The sequence below is a fragment of the Chrysochloris asiatica genome, unplaced genomic scaffold, assembly GCF_000296735.1.
Source record: "Chrysochloris asiatica unplaced genomic scaffold, ChrAsi1.0 scaffold00136, whole genome shotgun sequence".
NCBI lineage: Eukaryota > Metazoa > Chordata > Mammalia > Afrosoricida > Chrysochloridae > Chrysochloris > Chrysochloris asiatica.
The window spans coordinates 1056559-1078560 of record NW_006408654.1 but is presented as its reverse complement, the minus strand read 5'-3'; the positions used below and the strand labels follow the sequence as shown (position 1 = coordinate 1078560).

Below are 22002 nucleotides of genomic sequence, written 5' to 3'. Positions count from 1 at the left end.
TGACCTTGCTGTCCAGTGCATTTTCCTAGGGAATTCTAAATCATTGATAAATCTTTACTTCTCCCTGTGCTTCATTCTGCTACCTTATCTTTGAGCCTCTCTAAATCCCACATATGCTATGCTACAGAAGACTAACTATTCCTTAGAAATTCTCCAGAGCTGTCTCTGGGAAATTGCTGCCCAGTCAGGGACTACATTTCCCAGAATTCTTTGCAGTTATATAAGTTCATGTTTTCAGCAACGGAAGGTGAGTCTGAGTGAAATGCACCGTTTCTAGGCCTGGTCCATAAAAACTTCCCGCGTGCACTTCTCTGTGTACTTTCCCTCTTCCACTGGGAAGCTGAGGAAAAGTTCAAGATGTGGTTTTCAAGCCAGGTGACCTTGAAAACCACATCTTCTAGAAGGGTCTCTCTCAATCAGTGTGTGATTGAATAACTGAAAGAGAGTTTCCCTGGTGACCTGTGCTGTGACATGAACAAGAAATTAACTCTCATTGTGTTTGAGCCATTATATATTTTGTAGTTTATTTATTATAGCAATTAACCTATTCTGACGAATACATATCTCTTTGACACTGCTGTTAGGATTGTGTGCAGAAGTCCTTGCACTCTTCCCCTGTTTTATTAAATTTTACTACATAAAAGTTGAGTTAGTATATGAGCCCTCACACTGAAAAAAAAAAAAAAGTAGAGTTAGTAGGCTTTAAGCAGCCATTTGGGACAAAATAATGGACACTCACCTAATTAATGGGCACAGCACTCAGATTTTGCCATCAGAAGAACAGCAGAACAGTGGCACCTCACGTCAAGACATCCGATATATTAAAATGAAACAAAAAGTGAAAAAAAAAAAAAAAAAGAAGAAGACCTGCAAAACAGAAACATACGAATGTGGTGGTTAACTTGACAAAGGAATTCATGATTGTTTTCCAGTTAATAATAAGCCTCCTTATTGCATTTAAAATTAGATTCACCTTTCAATAGCAGCCCCCTCCCAATCATTTTCACATAGCATTTACAAAGAAAGAACAGATCTACTCTACTCAGGAGTGCTTTGCATGATTTCTATGCCTATATACACATTTCTCCCGGGAACTAAACTTTCTTGGGTAGGAACAACTTCTAAAACTTGTAAAATTACAGGCTATGCAAAGACCTAAGTTTTTTAGGCAAGGTTAAAACAGACACCAGAGGTACATTATAATCTGCCTTTATGTTTAGTATTATCCCAGATACAATGGTATATGTAGGAATGAAAATGAGCCAACTATAAACGGGGTGGTGGACATTTTCTTACCAGGGTTGCCATCTTTTACTAGGATACATGTGACGACTCCCTGTGATGGCACAGGAGACATATTTGTCTAGAACACAGTCTATTTTCATATCTGATCACTCCATATAAGAGCCAGGAAGTAAACAGCTCAGAACTCAGAATAAAAATTCTAGCAGTCCAAACAAGAGAGCTCGGGTGGGTTGAGGAAGAGGAGACAAACAAGACGAGGTAAAGCACCAGTTGGGCTATTTTCCCCAGGGTTTCAGCCTTTTTTTTTTTTTTTTTTTTTAACTTTTGCAAAGGAAATGCCTTCTAGTCTTATCTGGGGGAGAGGAGAGAAATCAGATTCCTTTGGGGCTGTATTTGGAGGTGTCAAAGGCAGACTCTATGCCTCCCCTGTGCCAGCCATGTCCAGGCCGTGGCCTGCCTGGTCTCAGGTGTCAGGAAACAAGATGGCGCCCCATAGTGAAGGGTGTTGAGAGAGGGGCGAGGGGTGGGCCTTCACTTACTTGGAGTTGGTGGCTCCTCCAAAGCCCATACGGCTGCCAGCTCCCTGGGTTCAGGAGTCTCAACCACTTTTTTGCTCTGGGGTTCTTCACTTCTTGTTGAGATCAGCTCCACATATTTTTCTGATGATGTCATTCACTCTGACGTCCTACATTTTGAAAGTTGATCCACAAGTAAAACCTTCCACAAGGTTTTTTTTAAAAAAAAAAAAGGAAAGAAAAGAAAGGTGTGTTGTTGGGAGATGGACAGGAGAGAGGCAGTTGCCTCCTTAGTTTGAGATTTGCTGCAGCTGCGAGCGCCACTCCCCAGTTTCCTGGCTGCAGAGGGAGGCCAGTGGCCGGGCGTGGGTGACGTCAGGGCCAGGCCTGAGTCATCACTAGCAGCGGGGCTGCCCTGCCACTCGAAAGGGACAAAAGAAGCCTTTGATGTCCAGAGGCCCTCCTCTCGGTACATTGCATGCACTGAGCAGCAGGCCAGGAGAACATTCCTGTCGCCTCCCCACCCCGGGCCTCCTTCCTACTTCCGGAACAGTCCCAGGCATATTCAACAAGGCCTCCCAAGGGAGGTCCACCCTCCTGCATGGCTGAGGCATGGCTGATCTCCGTCAAAGTGGGAAGCAGGCGAGGGTGTTTCTCTGGGACTTCCCACCCCTTCTCTGTCATCCCCCTTCTATCTCGGTGGAGGTGCCTGCTTTCCCCAGGGAGTCACAACGTTATCATAGGAGATGTGAGAAGGTGGAAAGAAATGTCACCCTCCCTGAATAGTTCCTGGTGGCCAGTCTCCATTCTCCTCTGCGTTTGCACTACAGTCACAGCTTCTTGCTTCTTGCTGCCAATATGACTGCCCACTTCCCAGATTTAAGACGACATCACTTTTTAAGAGGCGTAGTGTAGAGTCCAGCTGCTACTATCACAGTTGGCAGTTTGAAACTACCTGCTGTTCTGTGGGGAAAAAGATGCGACTTTCTGCTCCCATTAAGATTTACAGCCTCAGAAACCCTATGCAGTGTCTGCTATGAGTCAAAACCGACTCCACGGCACATGACCACCACCATTTCCATCCCAGTACCTGACACATTGCTCAGTAAACATATGCTGAGTGAATGAATGATAATTTGAACATAAAAATAGAGAACATACATTGAACACTTACAATAAATGTTCTAGCCTTTGTGTTCAGTGCTTCATGAGCATTATTCCATTTATTGTTACTATCATCACCTCGGAGGCCAAGATGGCTAAACTTCATCTCTCATACTTTGGACATGTTGTCAGAAGGGAACAGTTGCTGGAGAAGGATGTCATACTGGGTAAGATGGAGGGCCAGAGAAAAAGAGGAAGACCCGCCACGAGGTTGATCAGCTAGGTGGCATCATTGATGGCATCAAGTGTGGCAGCAGTAGTGAGGTTGACCCAGGATTAGACATTGTTTTGTTCTGCTGTGCATGGGGTCACTATGAGTTGGTTCTGACTCGATGGCACCTGATAACAACAACAACATCATGACAAAGCTATGAGGTGATGGTGTGCCATCAAGTCGGTTTTGACTCATAGTGACTCTGTATACGTTTTCCAAGGTTGTAAATCTTTATGGGAGGAGAAAGTCTCATCTTTGTTCCAAGGAGCTGGTAGTGAATTTGAACTGCTGACCTTGGGGTTAGTAACCCAATTTGTCATCCATTATGCCACCAGGGCCCCTTAAGCTATGAGGTAGGTACTATTACTGTAGTAGTTTTACAGATAAGGAAATGGATGCTCAGAGAAGTTAAGACACTCTACTAAGGTCTCACAGCTGTTTAATGGCAAACCCCAAAGGATCTGATTTTAAATTCTATATTCTTAACCACTATACTAAGTGGCTAGAGTGAATGAGTGACTATTGCTCTAGAGCAGCTTGAACTGAAACAAAATTCAACAAGTAAATATTTGAACAATTAGGGATGCTCTGTCTAGGGCAGAAAGGCCTCATGCATTCTTGACAGGTGTCATCAGGTCCTAGGTTTACGCAAGTAGAGGGTGTCAGCAGGCCCAAACAGGCATGAGACAGTAGAACCAGAGACAAACCAGGTAGGTGGATGCAGACCTGTGTCACATCAGGGAGCCAAAGAAGAGAGCCTCATCTGTCTCCAGTGGAGTGGCTAGTGGGTTCAAACTACAGCCCAATGTTTAAACCACTGTGCAATGAAGGCTCCTTGGAGCAAGGCTTTGTTGTCATTGTTAAGTGCCATCCAGTCGGTTCCAACCCATAGCAACTCTGTATAGGGTTTCCAAGGAGCAGCTGGTGAGTTTGAACTGCCGACCTTGTGGTTCATGAGCATTATTCCACTTTACATTAACCCACAGCGCCACACCAGGACTCTAAGACTAGGTCAGTTTTTATTGGCCCCTGGCTTCATAAGCATGGGTAGGAGAGTCAGTGCAGCTAAAGACACAGGTCTGGGGCGGGCAAGTAGATTAAGGGAAGAAAGGCATGATAGTACTCTCAAACACTTGAAGGCCCAGAGAAAAGTTGGGGCTATGTTGTGGTTTCAGAGTAGGAGGATGGGGCTGGGACAGGGACCTGAAAACAGTAGTTACTGTCTACTCTTATCACCGTGCTGCCAGGAATCTGCTGCTTTGGGGGACTGAGTGAGGGTCCTGTCAGTCTGTTCAAGCAAAGGTGAGGAGGAGAGCATTTGCTTATGGGGGAGGATGGCCTGGGAGGCACCTTCTCCTTCTGTGGTTTATGGTTCTGTGGTTTGTACTTTTCCAGGATTCTTCTAGGGTAAATGTCTCCTTCCAAGAAAAAGACAAAAGTCAGGAATTTCCAGCTCCTCGCAGAAGAAGAGAGGACAGTGTTGGTGGATTCCTTAATGTTACCCCATAGCTTTAATTCCCATTGTGGCAGTATATGGCCATAGGACCCCTCTCAGGGACTCAGGAGATCTATGTCTCTAAGGAGCTCTGGTGGCATTGTGGTTGCGAACCGCAAGGTCAGCAGTTCGAAACTACCAGCTGTTCCGTGGGAGAAAGATGAGGCTTTCTGCTCCCGTAAAGATTTACAGACACGGAAACCCTATACAGGGTCACTATGAGTTGGAACTGACTCAACGGTACATAACAACAACAACAATGGCTTGGGACCTTGTTTCTGGGAGCTCAGCCAGTTGCCACTCTGAGGAATTACATTTGTTCCATCGGGTCTGGATCCCTAGGTAAATGGGATTAGCAGAGGTAAACTGCAGAGAAAGCCACATGCTTCTGATCAAGGAAGCAGCAACAACCACTTAGGTTCACTGAGAGCCTGCCGTTGGGCTGAGTAAGGTTCCAGGCATTTTTGGCAGTAGCCATGTTTATTCTTTCCTCCCCTCTCTGCAGAAAATGCCCTATTCTCCCAAGGCTCACTCACCTTGCTTCCTTCACATATACAGGTATTTATTTCTTTAATATGATTAACAGAGGCTTCAGTCTCCTTTATGTTTTCAGTCTCCTTTATGGGATCAGGAAAATGTGAAGAGAAAAAGAAAAGAAACAAGCAGAAATTATTGGTAAACTGAAGCAAGATGGCGATCCTTGCATTGTGCTCTCCAGAGTTGATTCTAACAAATTAGGTAAAATCAAGGAATTGGGCAAAACATTTATTTGAGAGCACAGATTGTTGTTGTTAGATTCCATCGAGTCGGCACCAATTCATAGCGACCTTATGAGAGCACAGATAAGTAATTAAAATGACACCTCCCTGGTCTCAACCATATCTGGGAAACCTCCCCACTTGCTGTAATACATGCAGTTATTAATTGTTTTTGGTTTTGTTATTTTTTAATAAAAACTTTTTTTTTTAATGGCTGAGTAAAGATTGTTGTTCTTTGGTGCAGTCGAGTCGGTTCTGACTCATGTTGTTGTTGTTGTTAGGTGCCATCAAGTCGGTACCCATCCATAGCGACCTTATGCACAGCAGAATGAAACACTGCCTAATCCTGGGCCAACCTCACTATTGTTGCCACGCTTGAGTCCATCGATCCTGACACTTGGCCAATCCATCTCGTTGGGGGTCTTCCTCTTTTTCTCTGACCCTCCACTTTACCAAGCATGATATCCTTCTCCAGTGACTGCTCATAGTGACCATGTAAAGGGGTTCTGAGGAGTAGCTGGTGAATTAGAACCGCCAGACTTGTCGTTCAAACCAAGCTTGTGGTCCAGTGCTTTATCCCACAGTGCCACACCAGGACTCCCAAGTAAAGACTTTTGTTGTTGTTAAGTGCCGTGGACTTGGTTCCAACTCATAGGAATCCTGTATAGGCTTTCCGAGGAACGGCTGGTGAGCTTGAAGCACCGACCTTGCAGTTCATACTGACAGCCTAGAAAACCACATGGGGTACTTTTACCCTGTCACATTGTATCTCTATGAATCAGAAATGGCTCGATGGCACATAACAACAATCTTTGATTGTGTACCATATTTTGTTTAACAATAAATACATCAGTTGAATATTTGAATCCTTTCAATTTTTTTGTTGTTAGGAAGAATGCTGCTATTAATATGTATGTATGAGTTTTTATGGGGAATGTATGTTTTCATTTCTCTTGGAAGATACCAAGAAGTGGAATTGTTACATCATATGGTAACTCTAAGCTAAACATTTTGAAGAACTGTAAAACTATTTTGAGGAGCTGTCAAACAATTCTCCAAAGCAGTCACACTATTTTACATTACTACCAGCAATGCACAGTAGTCTCAATTTCTCTACATTCATGCTAATATTTGTTATTACTATGTCATTTTATTATAACCATTCTACTGCATGTGAAGTGGTATCTCATTGTGGTTTTGATTTGCATTTCTCTAGTTTCTTAGTTATCTAGTGCTGCATTAATAGAAATAACACAAGTGGATGGCTTTAACAAACACAAATTTATTCTTTCAAAGATTGCTGTTGTTAAGTGCCATTGAGTCGGTTCCGACCCATAGTGACCCTCTAGAGGGTTTCCAAGGAGCGACTGGTGAGCTTGAACCACCAACCTTGCAGTTCAAACTGACTGTGTAGTCTAGCGCATTAACCCACAGTGCCACACCAGGACTCCAACTAACTCAAAGGTTAGGAGGCTGGAAGTTTCAAATTCATTTTGGGTGCTCTAGACTTCTCTCTCTGCTGATTCACAGTTAAGGAGGAAGTTCTTTGTCTCTTTCCAGCATCTGTGGATTGCTGGAGATCCTTGGAGATCTCCATATGTCTTGGAATCAATCTTTCCAGGATCTGACAGGTTCCCAGCTGGCTCTTCTTTCTTGGTGATAGTAGGTCCCCCTCTCTCTGTCCATTTCTCTCTGCTTTTATCTCTTGTAAGGTAAAAGGTATTGCAAGCTACACCCCAGGAAAACTTCCCTTCCATCAGGTCATTCATGACAGGATTCATGGTGTTACATTCCACCCTTAATCCTTTTAGAACTGATTGGCTTATCACATCTGACCACAACACAGGAGATCATTGCATAACTGCCACATTCCATCATTACATAATTGCCAAATATTGGGGGGGAGGCATAATTCAATCCATGACACCTAGTGACTAATGATGTTGAAGACCTTTTCATGTGCTTACTGACCACTTATATACTCTTTGGAGAACTATCTATCAAAATCCTTTGCCCATTTTGAATTGGATTATTTGCCTTTTTTATTTTAAGTTATAATTTTTTTAAGTTCCTTTGAGTTTTTATACATATCTAATTGGATTCCTAATTAGATATATATTTTACAAATGTTTTCTGCATTTCTGTGGGTTTCTCTTTCCACTTTTTGATAGTATTTTTTGAAGCACAATAAATGTTCATTTTGATGGTGTTCAGCTAATCAATCTTCTCTTTTATTGCTTATACTTTTGGTGTCCTGTCTGAGACACTGCTGCCTAATGCAAGGCCACAGAGATTTACTCCTGAGTTTTCTTCTAAGAGTTTTCTAGTTTTAGTTCTTAAAATTAGGCCTATAGTCCACTTTGAGCTAATTTTGTTTTCTGATGTATGGTAGGCATCCAAATTCATTCTTTTCATGAGGATATCCAGTTGTTTGGAAAATATATTGAAAACTCTATTCTCACAGTAATTCTGTAAATCTGAAACGGTTCCAAAATAAATATACTAAAAAAAGACTCTTCTTTCGCCCATTGAATTGTCTTATGCCTGTGTCAAAATAAATTGACCGTATATGTTAATTTTTCTTTCTGGGCTTTCATCTATTCCATATATGTATATCTGTCTTTATGCCAGTACTAAACTGCTTTGATTACTGTAGCTTTGCAATAAGTTTTGAAATAGAAAATGTGAATCCACCAATTTCGTTCTTTTTTAAGACTGGTTATTTTGGTTGTTCTGGATCCTTGCATTTCCATATGATTTTTAAAGATCTAATTCTAAAAAAAAAAAAAAAAAAAGTCAGCTGGGATTTTAATAGAGACTATGTTAAATAGATTAATTTGGGGAGTACTGCCATCTTAACAATATTAAATCTTCTGACACATTAATGTGGAGTGTCTTAATTTCCTTCAAAAATGTTTTGTAGTTTTCAGTGCACAAGGCTTCTATTGCCTTTGTTTAAATGTATTCTTAATTATTTTATTCTTAAATGATATTATTTATATGGGAAATTATCTTTACTTATGGTATTGTTAAAAGTTTGTTCTTTGGAAATTGAAAGGTTTATGCTCCAGTTCTGGCTCCATTTCTTAGCTGTATGATCTTAAGTTTACTTAGCCTGTCTCAACTTGTTTTCTTCATCAGAAAACATAAAATAATACTACTTCCTTATGTGTTTTTAATGCAGATTAAATGAGATAACGCATGCGCAACCCTACTGAGACCCACGGTTGGGTCTCACAGTGGCACTGCAGTCTAAGAAATGTAATCCAGTCATCCAAGAGTAATCTCAGGTCTGACCTCTACTATAGACTCAGTGTTTTCATCTGTGCTGCTTTGGTTACATCACAATGATGTAAGGTTTAGCTCCAGCTTGGAGATTTCTAGCCTGTGGCATACTCTCACTCATTTTCTTAATTTGAGGAATGTGAATTTAGAATGATAGTGCATCTTTCTACTTTCTGAATAATTTCTCACAAAATCAGCCCCTGGTAGTTGTATAAAGTTCATTTTTGAGGTTCTCTCTGTAATGTTTGAGGGTCACATCCCTGTTTCTTTACCTCCTCCCAGCCACCCAGGGTCCTATGCTCCCTCCTGTCCCTAACAACAGTGTTTTTAGCTGTGGATCAGGAGCAGTGTTAGTGTCACATGATAGAATAAATGAAACAAAAGAGAAAATATCCATGGGCTTTACAAGTAAGACTTTTGTTTCCACTTTGTATGTGTGTGTGAGCAAGGTTTCACTGTAAAACAGTTTTTACTGTGTTGTTGTTGTTAAGTGCCATCAAGTCGGTTCCAACCCATAGTGACCCTGTATAGGGTTTCTGAGGAGTGGCTGGTGAGCTTGAACCACCGACCTTGAAGTTCAAATGGCTTTGCAATCTGGTGCATTAACTCACAGCGCCACACCAGGACTCCAGTTTTTATTGTGGCTCAGGGTTAAAACTGTTTTTAAAAGTATTGAAGTAGTGAAAAGAGATGGGGATAAGATTCTTACCATTCAATAGTAACTGTTACCACGACTAATTGCAACTGTCACAGCTGTAAAGGTAGAAGTTTTGTAAAAAAAAAAGGGGGGGGGAGTAGTTAATCTTACAGTCCAGGAACAGAGGATCCTAAGACCATCAAGGGAGAAGAGCACAAGCAGAATGTGGGACCTTATCCAGAGAAACAGCGACATCAGAGATGGAGGCCGAGATGGGCACATGGAGAGAGGGAGCAGCTGAGGACTCTAGATTCATGGAAAGAGAGGGACTGAGAGCTGGCAGCCAGGAGGCAGGCTTGCAGAATGTGCCCTTTGGTTGTTTAGATTATTATATATTCCTGAGTGTTTTTGTGTACATCTCCCCATCCCCCCATACCACCCCCACCTCCCAAAAAAAGAAAAACAGAGGGAATGGAAGCAAATACTGTTGAATGATGATGCACTGGCGAGACTGTAACCATTGCAATGAAATGATAAGTGTAAAGTCGAGGTTCTATCATGTAAACTATCACTCAAATCACAATAAAAACTTAAAAAAAAAAAAAGTGTTGAAGTAAATCCTTCATTTGCTTTAAGATACTTAAAACAGCTCATAGGAACAGAAGGTAATGCCTCTCCAAGTGCCATTTTGATGAGGACTGACATCTCGTCTCAGGGATAAAGTTCTTTCCCTGTCATTTACATCACTTGGAGGAGGACTATCTTCTATTACCTGCATGGTTCTCTCTCCCCCAGGCTACCTCTCAGGCATCAAGCCTTCTCATTTCCTTTATCTCCCACTCCCACAGTAATTAAATACCCAAACCCTGAACTCGTGTGCAGTTTCCTATTTTTCAAGACCCCTTCACATTTGCCATCTCATTTGAGTCTCACGACTATCTCATGAAGTTAATGGGTCAGACTCAAATCTTTGCTTAACCATTTAACTTGCTGTGCGACCCTTAGCAAGTTACTTAACTTCTCTGAGCCTCAGTCTCTTCAGTTCTATTAACAGCATCAAGAGATTTGGCCTAGATCACATAGCCTATCACACAGTGGTAGGACCAAGTGGAGAACTAGCTCTTTCACCTCCCAGTCTGGGTCTCCTTGTGGAGACATGTAATTCTTTTTTTTTTTTTTTTTAGTGATCTGATTCATTTGATTGTTTTACAAAGAATGTTTATAAAGCAAAGAACATTTTGCTCCCTTCCACTATATCTAAAAACACCAAATCTTGACTTTTATGGCACAAGACACAAGGAAAATAGCTCTTCATGCCTGATAGCTAAGGGTTATTATACTGAACATCAGAGACTATTCAATAAAGGCTGGGATGCCGGAAACAGAAACGATGAAGAAAAGTTTCCCAACTCTGTGTTTGTCCTGTGTGTAGCAGAGTGTCCCCTCTAGTGGCTCTAGAGGAAAGTACCTTCTGACAAACACATTTATTGATTCAATGTTGATGCAGTCAGAGAATATTGGTGCTTCGGGCCACACTGGTGGCGCAGAGGTGAAGCTCTCAGTTTGGATGGTTCAGCTGCTCTAGGGGAAACAGTCCTGATGATTCAATCCCATAAAGATGACAATTTAGGAAACCCCATGGGGTTGCTATGAGTTGGAATCATCTTGGTGGCACAAAACAATAGGGGAATTAGAAAGCACTTGGTTCAACATCTTTGTTCATGGATTAGAAATTGAGGATGAAAGAAGTGCTTTCTCAATTGGGGATGATTTTGCCTCATCTCCACTCCAGGGGACATTTGGTGTTAACGACGTACAGAGGGTTGAGTGCTTGGCTACTAATGGAAAGGTTGGCAGTTAGAATCTAACTCTGGGTGTCTCAGAAGAAAGTCCTGGTGATTTAGTTCCTAAAGGTCATAACCATCAAAAACCCTACGGAGTACAATTCTACTCTAACATATGTGAGGTCACCGTGAGCCAGAATTAACTTGGTGACAACGAGTTACCCAAGGGCTCTCAGTTTATTCCTAGCTTCCCACAGCTCAGGCCAAGTGCTCTTTCTTTTTATTCCTTTTAACATTTCTTTATTAGAATTGTTCAAATTCTAAAGGTAATGCATGCTCATAATTAAAGACTATGTAATAAAAGACTCAAAAGACTTCCTATTCTGTCACGTCTTCCCATAATCAACATTAACATTTGTGGTTTCTTAGGCTGAACTATATTAAAATGCCAATATAAAATCATTTTTTACTTTAAAAAAAAAAAGGTAGTTTCCTATAACTCCACATAGGCATTTATTTTAGCCCTTTCTCCATTTGCACACAGAGACCAGCATCTATGCGCAAACTGAAGATTCTTCTGGCTTTGCTTTGTAGGACAAAAGTTGGATTCAACATCATACATTACTCAGCAATTAGTCTTTTTTACTAAAAAAAAAATTTTGACTGTCTCTAGATCAAAGACAATCTCCAGCGCATTTCCAGAAGTATGGGTGCTAACTAAGATTGTCCAGGACAGAGCATTAAATGAGACTGAATCCCATATGTGTCTTTAATACCTCCTTGACACTTGAGATTTTTCCTTTTAGAGAGAGCTTGGTTGAAGTTTAGAATTTTCTATAGGCCATCCTATCTAGAGTTTTAAAGTAACACCCACTGTGTGAAAATGATTCTTGAGGCACTTTGGAAAATACAGGGAAGGAACATATATGGGCCTTTCCAGGAGAAAGGTAGCACAGGAGAGAGAAACCGATGGCCCATGATATACAGTGGGGTTGTTGTTGTTGTTACGTGCCATTGGGTCAGTTCCGACCCATAGTGACCTTGTATAGGGTTTCCGAGGAGCAGCTGGTGAGCCTGAACCACCAACCTTGCAGTTCAAACGGCTTTGCAGTCTGGCACATTAACCCACAGCGCCACACCAGGACTCCACTGTTGTTGTTTGTTGTCAGGTGCCATTGGACTGACCAAAAGAAAGGCAGGAAACGGGAAGAACAGAGAACACTGGACCAGTCAGATAAGTCTCCCTGGAGAAGGGGTCTCTAGCCAATCTTCTGATTCCAGTCAGCTGGAAGAGAGAGGTAGAAGAGAAAGAGAAAAAGGCTCCATCCAGAGAAGGGGAAAAAGGCTCCAGAGGGAAGAATGGCCACATCCTGGTTAAGAGGCAGCCCATGCACATTAGGATTTAGTGGGTGAGACCAGCTTGTGGCTAGCTTTCAATGCTAGGCAGAGAAGTTCTGATAGGAGGCAGGTGAGTTTCCACAGTGGAAATTACATGATGAAAGCAGGGTTTAGGGAAGCTCCTAGGAGATACTAACCATTAGGGGTTCTGTGGATTAGTAAGGATTTCTTTGAAATAATGCTATGGCATTAAAAGAAAAGAAGTTGACTTTGATATGTAAGCATTGTGTTCGTTGTGTATAAAACACAAAAAGTGGTTCTTAACTTGATCTGGCTTAACAGAACTATTAGTAAGACAGTGAAGGGATTATCGACTTATGAAATCAACAAGTCCAATCAGGATTATTTGGATTGAAGAAATTTGGAGCTAGCATACGACCAGATATCCAAGTGGTGACTTCATAAGATGTTTATGAGAAGCTATGGAAGTTGGCTGATGACCATGCTATTCTGCAAGGCCACACTTGCACGAGGAGCAGTTGGAGCGTCCCTAGAGACAATTGCAGGACCTAGGAAAGTTTCCAAGAAATTGTCCCACATAATAGTGAGTAGACTCATAACTGATTTTGCCACATTCATTTTTTCATCTTTCTTTTAACCATTCCCCCACTCGTTCATGTGTATATCTGCTAAGGCACTATGGAAGGTGTAGGCTTCAACAGTGTGTCTCTTCAACCCAGTGCAAGAGACAGACATGCATGCAAATAATGGCAATTTAGGGCCAGTCTTCGCTCATCTCTTCTCCCTCATTTTCAGACCCTCCTTCCCCTTTCTTTTTGAAAGAGGAAATCTCTCTTGTATGGGTAGGTGATTGAGAACACGAATTCCTACATCAACTTTTGCTTTTCATTTGTGACAAGAGCAAACATAGTCAATGAGAAATTCTAGTGGTGTTTTTGGAGTTTCTCTTTTTACTTGCTTATAAGGAGCATGGATTGGAGGAACCTCCTCTGGTTTGACTAAGCTGAGGTTGTTGTTGCTGTTAAGTGCTGTCAAGTTGGTTCCGACTCATAGCAACCCTGTAGAGGGTTTCTGAGGAGCGGCTGGTGACTTTGAACCACCGACCTTGTGATTCAAACCTACTTTGCAGTCTAGTGCTTTATCCCACGTCACCACCCCACCCCTACCAGCTGAGGTTGTTGTTGTTAAGTGCCGTGGAGTCGGTTCCGACTCATAGCGACTCTGCACAGGGTTTCCGAGGCTGTAAATCTTTACGGGAGCAGAACGCCTCATCTTTCTCCCGCGGAACCGCTGGTAGTTTCGAACTGTTGACCTTGCGGTTCACAGCCTGATTCGTAACCACTACGCTACCAGAGGTAGAGGGCTACATAATGAAGCAGGCTGGAGAACGTGGACTACCCTCAGAGAAGGGTTTGGATCTCTCTGGAAGAGGAAATGATTAGATATGGAGAGAAAAGAGAGAAGGGAAAGGTGGAAAGAGAGGAGTGAGGGAGAGAAACAGAGCAGCAGAGGCAGATCAGTAGGAAGAGGAAGAGGGTATCTGAGCAGCCTCGAGGAGCAGGAAGGTTTTGGGGTTAAGGACTCTTGTCTATTTAGATGATGCTTTACTGTTTGTTGTTCTGTGAAACCTTCTCACCATAGAACTTCAGGTCCTGGTAGGTGTCTTTTTTTTTTTTTTTTTTTTTTTAGTGCAAAGATTGAAGGCAGCTTGATTTTATTTGGGGGTGTTCTATTACTTTCCATTTTGACATCAAGCTTCCTCAGACTTATCTGTCTGTGCATGTTTGATGCCTGAGCTCATTGGCTGGCATGTGAACTTGAATGATCAAGGATCTGGCTTCTATAGCTGCAGCATGAAGTGAGCTGGTTCAGTGTGGCTGGCTCCTGCATCTGGGGAAAGACCGGCCTCACCCTCCACTCTGCTCAGAGACTTGGCTCACAGTAAAGATCGTCCTTCTTGCCCACCTGCTGGACTGCCTTGTTTTTTGACGTCGTACCACCTTTGTATTATGCCTAGAATTCATTTTGGTTTTAAGTTTTTTCTCAGTCCTGTCATTTCTCCCCATTTTCATATTCATTCTCTCAGATCTGACTAATCAGTGCTCCCTTTCTTTTTTTGGTTTTGAACTTTTAATAAAAGTAAAAAAATGGATGTAAAAAGAACACATGTTAGAAATAGTATGAATGTGAATCTCACTATTTCAATTCTGGCATACTGCAAAGTTTGTTCATATTATTTTATAATTTTTACAAACTCAAGTGAAATTCTTCAGATTCACAATTTTTAGCTACATTATTTTTAACATATAGATTTCCAGTTGAAGAGAGAAAAAAATTTATTGTTTGTGAATGATCAAGTATATTTCAAAGATTCATCCACTGCTTTTATCTAATAACTGCTAGTTTTTCATAAAATGCTGACATGTTCATTGGAAAAAAGTTTTTTTACATAACTAATCATTTTCAATTTCAGAAAATTTATAAGCGATCATCCCAAAGCTCAGAACAATCCAATTTTCTTTTAAACAATTTTTTTTCTACAACAAATTAGCTATGATAACTTAAAATGTACTCCAAGAAATCTTTCTCAAAACAAAGCAAAACCCAAGAACCATCACAGAAACCAAATCAAATATGTCAATACTCATTGGTAAGTTGGCTTAAATTCCCATTCTGTAGAGTGGTGCCTTCTATTTAAAAGAACCGTCTTTTCATCAAGCCACATGAACAGAATTAAAAACAAACCAAAAACATATAAATTGCATAATAAAAAAAGGTAAATATGTAAGTAAAAACAGAAACTACACTAAACCCACAAAACTGGAGTATTTCAAAGGACAGTGTTCAGTGGAAGGTGTAACAATAAAGAAACTTTTTAGCTGTAAGAAATTATTGCTGAATTTTGCCTTCATGCAGCACTGAAATGAATGCAGAATCCCTCTCTTTTAACATCTACACATTAAAAACAAAACACAAAGATAAATATCTAAGAGGATAGAAAGGCTCCGATTGGTTTTTAAATGCATTGCACTTGAAGTTTAATACCTAATGCTTGCAGATTAGGTATGAATGGTCTATACCATTAAAATGAATACATTGTGCTCATCAATATAATTGACTATTTAGAAACACCAAATGTTTAATATAGTGACATATGCACTCTTCTTTTTACAAGGCAATCAGAGATTGCAGATTCTATAAGGCTGTGGATTAAAAAAACAAAACAAAAAACCTCAACAACAAACTATTCTGGGGTATCAAAGAAATAAATCATCTTGGCTCTTGGAGATTGAAGTATACAGCAGAGATGTATTCTTTTTTTTATGTGATTACGGATTTGAGACAGATTTCATAAACGGAGGTGAAAATTTCAACAGATCAGTGTATAACTATGATTTTTCATTGCCTTTTGCTTTCAGTAAGGAAGGAGAAGCTGTGTGTGTGTGTGTGTGTGTGTGTGTGTGTGATCACGAGTGTGTGAGCAGGCATCGCAGCACTAGACAGCGAGGGGATCCTTCCATTCCATGGCTCAGAGACTCCAACTGGAGCATGAGCTCCTCACACACAGGTGTTTTTTGTTTTGTTTTTTTAAACACAACCCTATTTTTTAAATTTTTGGATAAATATTATTCTTATTATACCATACTTACTTATCTGTTAAGCACCATCAGCCTGTCTCCTCTGGGCAATGTTACAAAACCAATAGTTGGTCATTAAGTTTAGTTCAAGGCTTTGAAACATGGCAGCTTGTTTTAATAAGATAAATGGATTAATACTTGAGAAACTGGCCCTGGGCTGGACTCCCACCCACAGACTGTGATCCCATTTTTCTGGAGCACAGGCAGGTCTGAGTGCAATTAATTCAGGTCAGATTTCAACATAAGAAGTTACTCTTCCCACTTCACTATTGTAGAATAGGTGAATACTCTTGCAGGAGTCAATGGGACAAGCAGCCTAATCAAAATAGATTATTTAGAGAAGACATCATCTTTGTCACAATCCATTATCACCGATTTTCTCCCCAAGTCTTGTTTATTCTTCAGAATCAGTGAGTTTGAGACTCAATCACTATGTGGCTTTTCAGGAATACCCATAGCCAGCTATCGTCCAATATTTCCTACTGTTATGCCTCCTGAGAAAAATATGCATGGGAGTCAAGAACGAATATACAGGAAATCTGAGGCTGTATACTGATAAACGCCATTATATACGAGAAATTGAATGATCAGAGTGGCTAGAAATGCTATGGTAATTCCAAGCCCAAAGCCACTTCTTGAACGATCAAATGTCCACCACAGGCCCAAAGATAGGGCTGCTAAAGTCAAAAACAGCTGAATATTATTGGTAAAATCCAACTTAGCACTTGCATGGTTGATGCCAACAAAAACTGTGATACAGCGCATTACACTGGCTCACTCTCTCTTAAACTTGTGGGGTTCTCCAAGGTGACTGTCGTTGCAGGGGTAGAGTAAGCCTACAACAGCAGCTGCTGTCCCACAACAGGGAGGAACCCACCAGGCAGAAGAAAAGACTGTGGCAATTACTTCTTCAGGGAAAAAAGAGTGACATTCCTCTATATCCGTAGCAGGATGAGCATCAGGGTCAGGACAACGCCAACTGAAAACAGCACAAGGCTCCTTTGCACCAAGTGATGATGCCAACTGTTAGTGTGCTTGCTGCTACTCTGCAGCTGTGACCTCACACTAGAGTTCTGAGGCCGTGACCGGGGCTGCTCCAGGCACTGGGGTCCTCCAGCACAGAGGGACTGGAAGCAGACAAACTCATCATCTCGTCCACTTTTGCTGCCAGCCCTCTAGCGCTGGCTCTTGGGTGTTTTTTGTACCTCTTGCTGGCAGGGCAGGAACAACTCCACAAGTGGTCGTCTAATCTGGGCATCGGTGTCCACCACAATCTGAGATGAGTTTCCTGTCAGAGGGGCCCTGCCAGCGGGCTGTCCACGACGCAGAAGGCGGGGTTGCAGAGAAGGAGTCACTGAGACCCAGACTGGCCCCAGAGTTTCCCCCTAACTAGTGAGTGCTCCCTTGATGGCATATTTCTTCCGCTCTTGCTTTCTTTGACATCTTTATTTAAACTTGAAGCTTTCCCATTGACTTGCTCCTCATCTATACAAGGAGGCTTCAAAAGCTTCATGGACAAATTCCATTATCTTTTAATTCCATTATTCCATGAACTTTTTGAAGTGCCTTCATGTGTCTTTGAGGACCATGGCAACGCCATAGGATAAGCACTGGACCGTAAACCACAAGATCCTTGATTTGAGCCCACCAGCCACTCTGTGGGAGAAAGATGAGATTTTCTGCTCCTGCAAAGATTTAAAAAGCCTTGAAAACTCTATCCAGGGTCACTGTGAATCAGAACCGACTCGATGGCACTTAACAATAACAACATATGTCTTCACTCTAACTGTACTCTGAAACCTACTACTTCTACAAAACTTTTATCCTTAGAGTTCAAAATAGTGTCTGGTTCTATCACAGTCTGTAAACACCTTGAGGGCAGATATATATTTATTGGTGTGAGTCTTGGTGTGGTGCTGTAAGAGAAGTACTGGATTGTTAATCACAAGGTTGGCAGTTCAAACCCACCAGCCGCTCCTTGGAAACCCTATACAGGGTCACTATGAGTCAGAACCCACACGATGACCCATAACAACCACCATCCCAGGAGGTTATCCCTCAGATAACCACATGGTTGTCTCCCTCACTTCATTTAGGTTTCTGCATGGACTAGCAATGTATTCCTACTTCCTGTGCCTACAGAATAGTGCCTGGCAGGAAGAACATGTGCAATAAATACTGATCAGGTAAACAGATTCCTGATGGACTAAATTAAATCAACACTTAGAAAGGCACTTTTAGAACCATAACCTCACAAAAGCAAGGTTTATTTTTGTTCCCACTGAAATCTTGAGCAACCTGGAGTTTATGTAGAATCTTCTTTATCTCTCCCTTAGAGATTTAAAAACTCTCCAAAAATACAACAAGCTTAACTCATTTGTAATTTTTTTAATGAAAATCTGCACTTATTATGTAGCATGTTTAACTTGTAATATTGAACCTGGGATAGCCAAAAAGAGAAAATTGATGATCTATATTTTTGCACTCCAAAATAAGAATTATTGATCATTTTTTTCTTGTAAGATACTATTTGTAGCTCCATACAAAAGGAGCTCTGGTAGCATAGTGGTTACGAATCAGGCTGCAAAGCACAAAGTCAGCAGTTCAAAACTATCAGCTGTTCCACAGGAGAAAGATGAGGCTTTCTGCTCCTGCAAAGATTTAAAGCCTTGGAAACCCTATACAGGATTGCTATGAGTCGGAACCGACTCCACGGCACATAACAACAACAATACAATAAGTACTGGACTGCGAACCACAAGGTCTGTTGTTCAAGCCCGCCAGCCACTCTACGGGGGAAAGATTAGGTTTTCTGCTCCCTTGAAGATTTAAAGCCTCAGAAACTTTATATAGGGTTGCTCTGAGTAGGAACTGAGGTGAAGGCACTTAGTAACAACAGCATGAAGAACTTGGGCCAGATATTTAAAATGCTATTTAAATATCTGGTATGTAGGAGCCCCTTTTATTATTTTTTTTAATGTGAATTACATATCAGAATTAATAAAACATGTATGTGCCATTTAAAAGATATACAGAAAACAAGCAGTAACTTACTTAGCCAACTCTCAAGTCAAATAACAGGGCAAGGCCAGCTCTCCATGTGCCCCCAGTATGTCCCTCCTTGAGTTCTGAGCACAACTGTTCTCCTACTCCACAGTTAACACACCTGTGATGTGAGCAATAAGCCTTTCCTGGCTATTCTTTATAGTTTGATAACCCATATTTTATAATGAGTCCTGGTATGGTGCTGTAGGATAAGCAATGGACTGCTAACCTTAAGGTCGGTGGTTCAAACCCACCAGCCATTCCTTAGGAACCCTACACAGGGTTGTTATGAGTTGAAACTGACTCAACAACACTTAAACACAAGATATTTTATTAAAATAAACATGCATCCAGGACTAAGAAGCAAGGGAAATATATGCTTTGATCGGTGACTACGGACGTCACCCATAAGGGGAAGTGACCAAAGAACATCAATGAAGCAGCGAGCTAAGCCCTACATTGTTCAGCAGACTACTGTGAACCCGGGTGGAGACCTGGTCGGCCAGCAGCGAGGCAAGACCTGGGGACTCATGGGCACAGAGTCAATGACACAGCCACAGAGGACTAGAATGGAAAGTGGGGTGGCCAGCGGATAAAAAGATGGCGCACAGATGCAAGAACACCCACACTTGCAGATGATACCCACTTGACCTGGCTTCAATGACTGGATGAACAGAGCTCAACCCGAAGAAGAAAGAAGAGGGAAAAAGTGTCATCTGATACAATTCAATAAACATGACCTACACCTATAAATGCAGTAGCTCAAAAGAGGAAACAAATCCTTGCTGCAAGAACTATTCCCATCCCCTCCACACACAGAGTAGACAGGGATGGGCAACTTGGACATTGGCTACCCAAAATGGGGGGAGGGATACAAAGGTAAGAAGTAACTGGCTTACAAGCTTTCAAGTGGGAACCTAGATACAAAGGACGTGGAGGAAGGTAGAGTCTCCAGTGAATAGTATCCAGCCTGTCCAGGAAGGACTGATGAAATGAAATACAGATAGGTCTCTTGTGATGCAATAGTGAATAATTGTTATCAGGACTGATCGTAAGGGTTGGAAATGTAAAGGTGGACATTTTGTAGCAAGGAGGGGAGTGATTAACTTTTCAGTTTAGGAGCGGAGGGCCCTGGGACCATCAATGGAGAAGAGCAGAGAGCAGCATCCTACCCAGAGAAGCAGTGTGGCCTGAGATGGAGGCAGAGAAGATGACGCGAAGAGATGGAGTGGCTGGGGACTTGGGATCCAGAGAGGGAAAGGGGCTAAGGACTGTGTGTGGGGGGTGGGGGTGGGGGGACAGGCTTGCAGGGCACACCCTTTGGTTGGGTGAGGATGCATGGACGGGACGGTAACTATGCCAATGAAAAGATGTATGATAGAATGGATGTAAGATTAATGTTCTCCCATGTAGACTGTCACACAATTCACAATTAAACATGTATTTAATAAAATAAATAAATAAATAAACATGCAAACTGTTAACAAAAAAAACCCCAAAGCATTAATTTCCTATTTTCCCCAGTCCGACTATGTAGAGGTGACCATTTCCCACCCCTTTAGACATTTCTTCTGGTCACTGTTATAGTTGTGAGTGGCTATAGAATTGGGCCCTGACTCCGGCTGAGCCCATCCATGCCCAACAGAGCAAAAGGCCGCCTGGCCTGCATCGTCCCCATGACCTATTGCAGATCAGTCCACTGTCCATCAGTGATCATAGGTTTTTTGCTCATTGACCCATTTTTGCAAGTAGTTCACCAAGCCTTTCTAACATCTCTAAATGATATGCTTTATATTGTTCTTGTATGATTTAGCCCTTATATTGCTCTTAATTAAGAAGAGAAAAGAGCTTGGCAATAGAAAAGCAGAATTCGAACATTATCAAACCTGCCATCAGGAACCCTGGATACTAAAAAAGCATTGGAATAATTTTTTGACCCTTTAGCAAAAACTACTTTCAACCTAAAAACTGACTCCTTGAGAAGGTAAATAATGAGAATTAAATGGAAAACTGGATGAGAGAGTAAATTGAATGTGAAAATTGAATACAAGGTCAAAGAAATGGAATGGTTATGAATCGGGTGGCTAACCTCAAGGCCAGCAATTTGAAACTACCAGCGGTTCCGTGGGAGAAAGATGAGGCTTTCTGCTCCCATAAAGATTTACAGCCTCGGAAACCCCATACAGTGTCGCTATGAGTCGGAACCGACTCCACAGCACATAACCACCACATCATTCTTTCTAAAAAAGTTACCTGAAGATTGGCTTCAGTCATCCCAGGGAGTAAGACCAGAAAGCCAAACATGAAACCCAGAAAGCAATCTAGTCCAGTGGAGACACTGGGTAATCCCTGTGCAGGGGATTAGAAAGTTGGTCAACCTGAAGCACAGGTCATCTCAGGGACAAAGAAGGGGACCTGATGAGATCAAGAGAGTCAATACACTTGAGGATAAAATAAATGCTAAAGAATTCCAGAAAGGCAAATACAAACTCCATGAAAAAACCAAAAATCTACATAAGACCAGAAATATAACGGAAGTGATTGCTAGCCCTACAGCAAACAATATTTTCATAGTCACAATAATGTAAATCTTGTTACTAATTTCCAACCTTAAACTCAAGAGCCCTGGTGGCACTGTAGAATAAGCACTGAACTGCTAACCACAAGGTTTAAACCCACCAGTCGCTCTGTGGGAGAAAGATGAAGCTTTCTGTTCCTGTAAAGATTTACAGCCTCAGAAACCTTTATAGGGTCACTAAGTCAGGACCGACTCAATGACAGCTATTGCATTGGGCAAATCTGCAGCCAAAGACGTCTTTATAATATTAACAAGCAAAGATGTCAGTTTGAAGACTAGGTGTAC

The 22002-nt window shown here is 41.6% G+C and overlaps 1 pseudogene; it reads right to left on the bottom strand.

Annotated features, from left to right (window-relative positions):
• Window positions 1-16517: 16517 nt before the first annotated feature.
• Window positions 16518-17352, bottom strand: LOC102822096 (annotated as a pseudogene).
• Between the last annotated feature and the right edge of the window lie 4650 nt (window positions 17353-22002).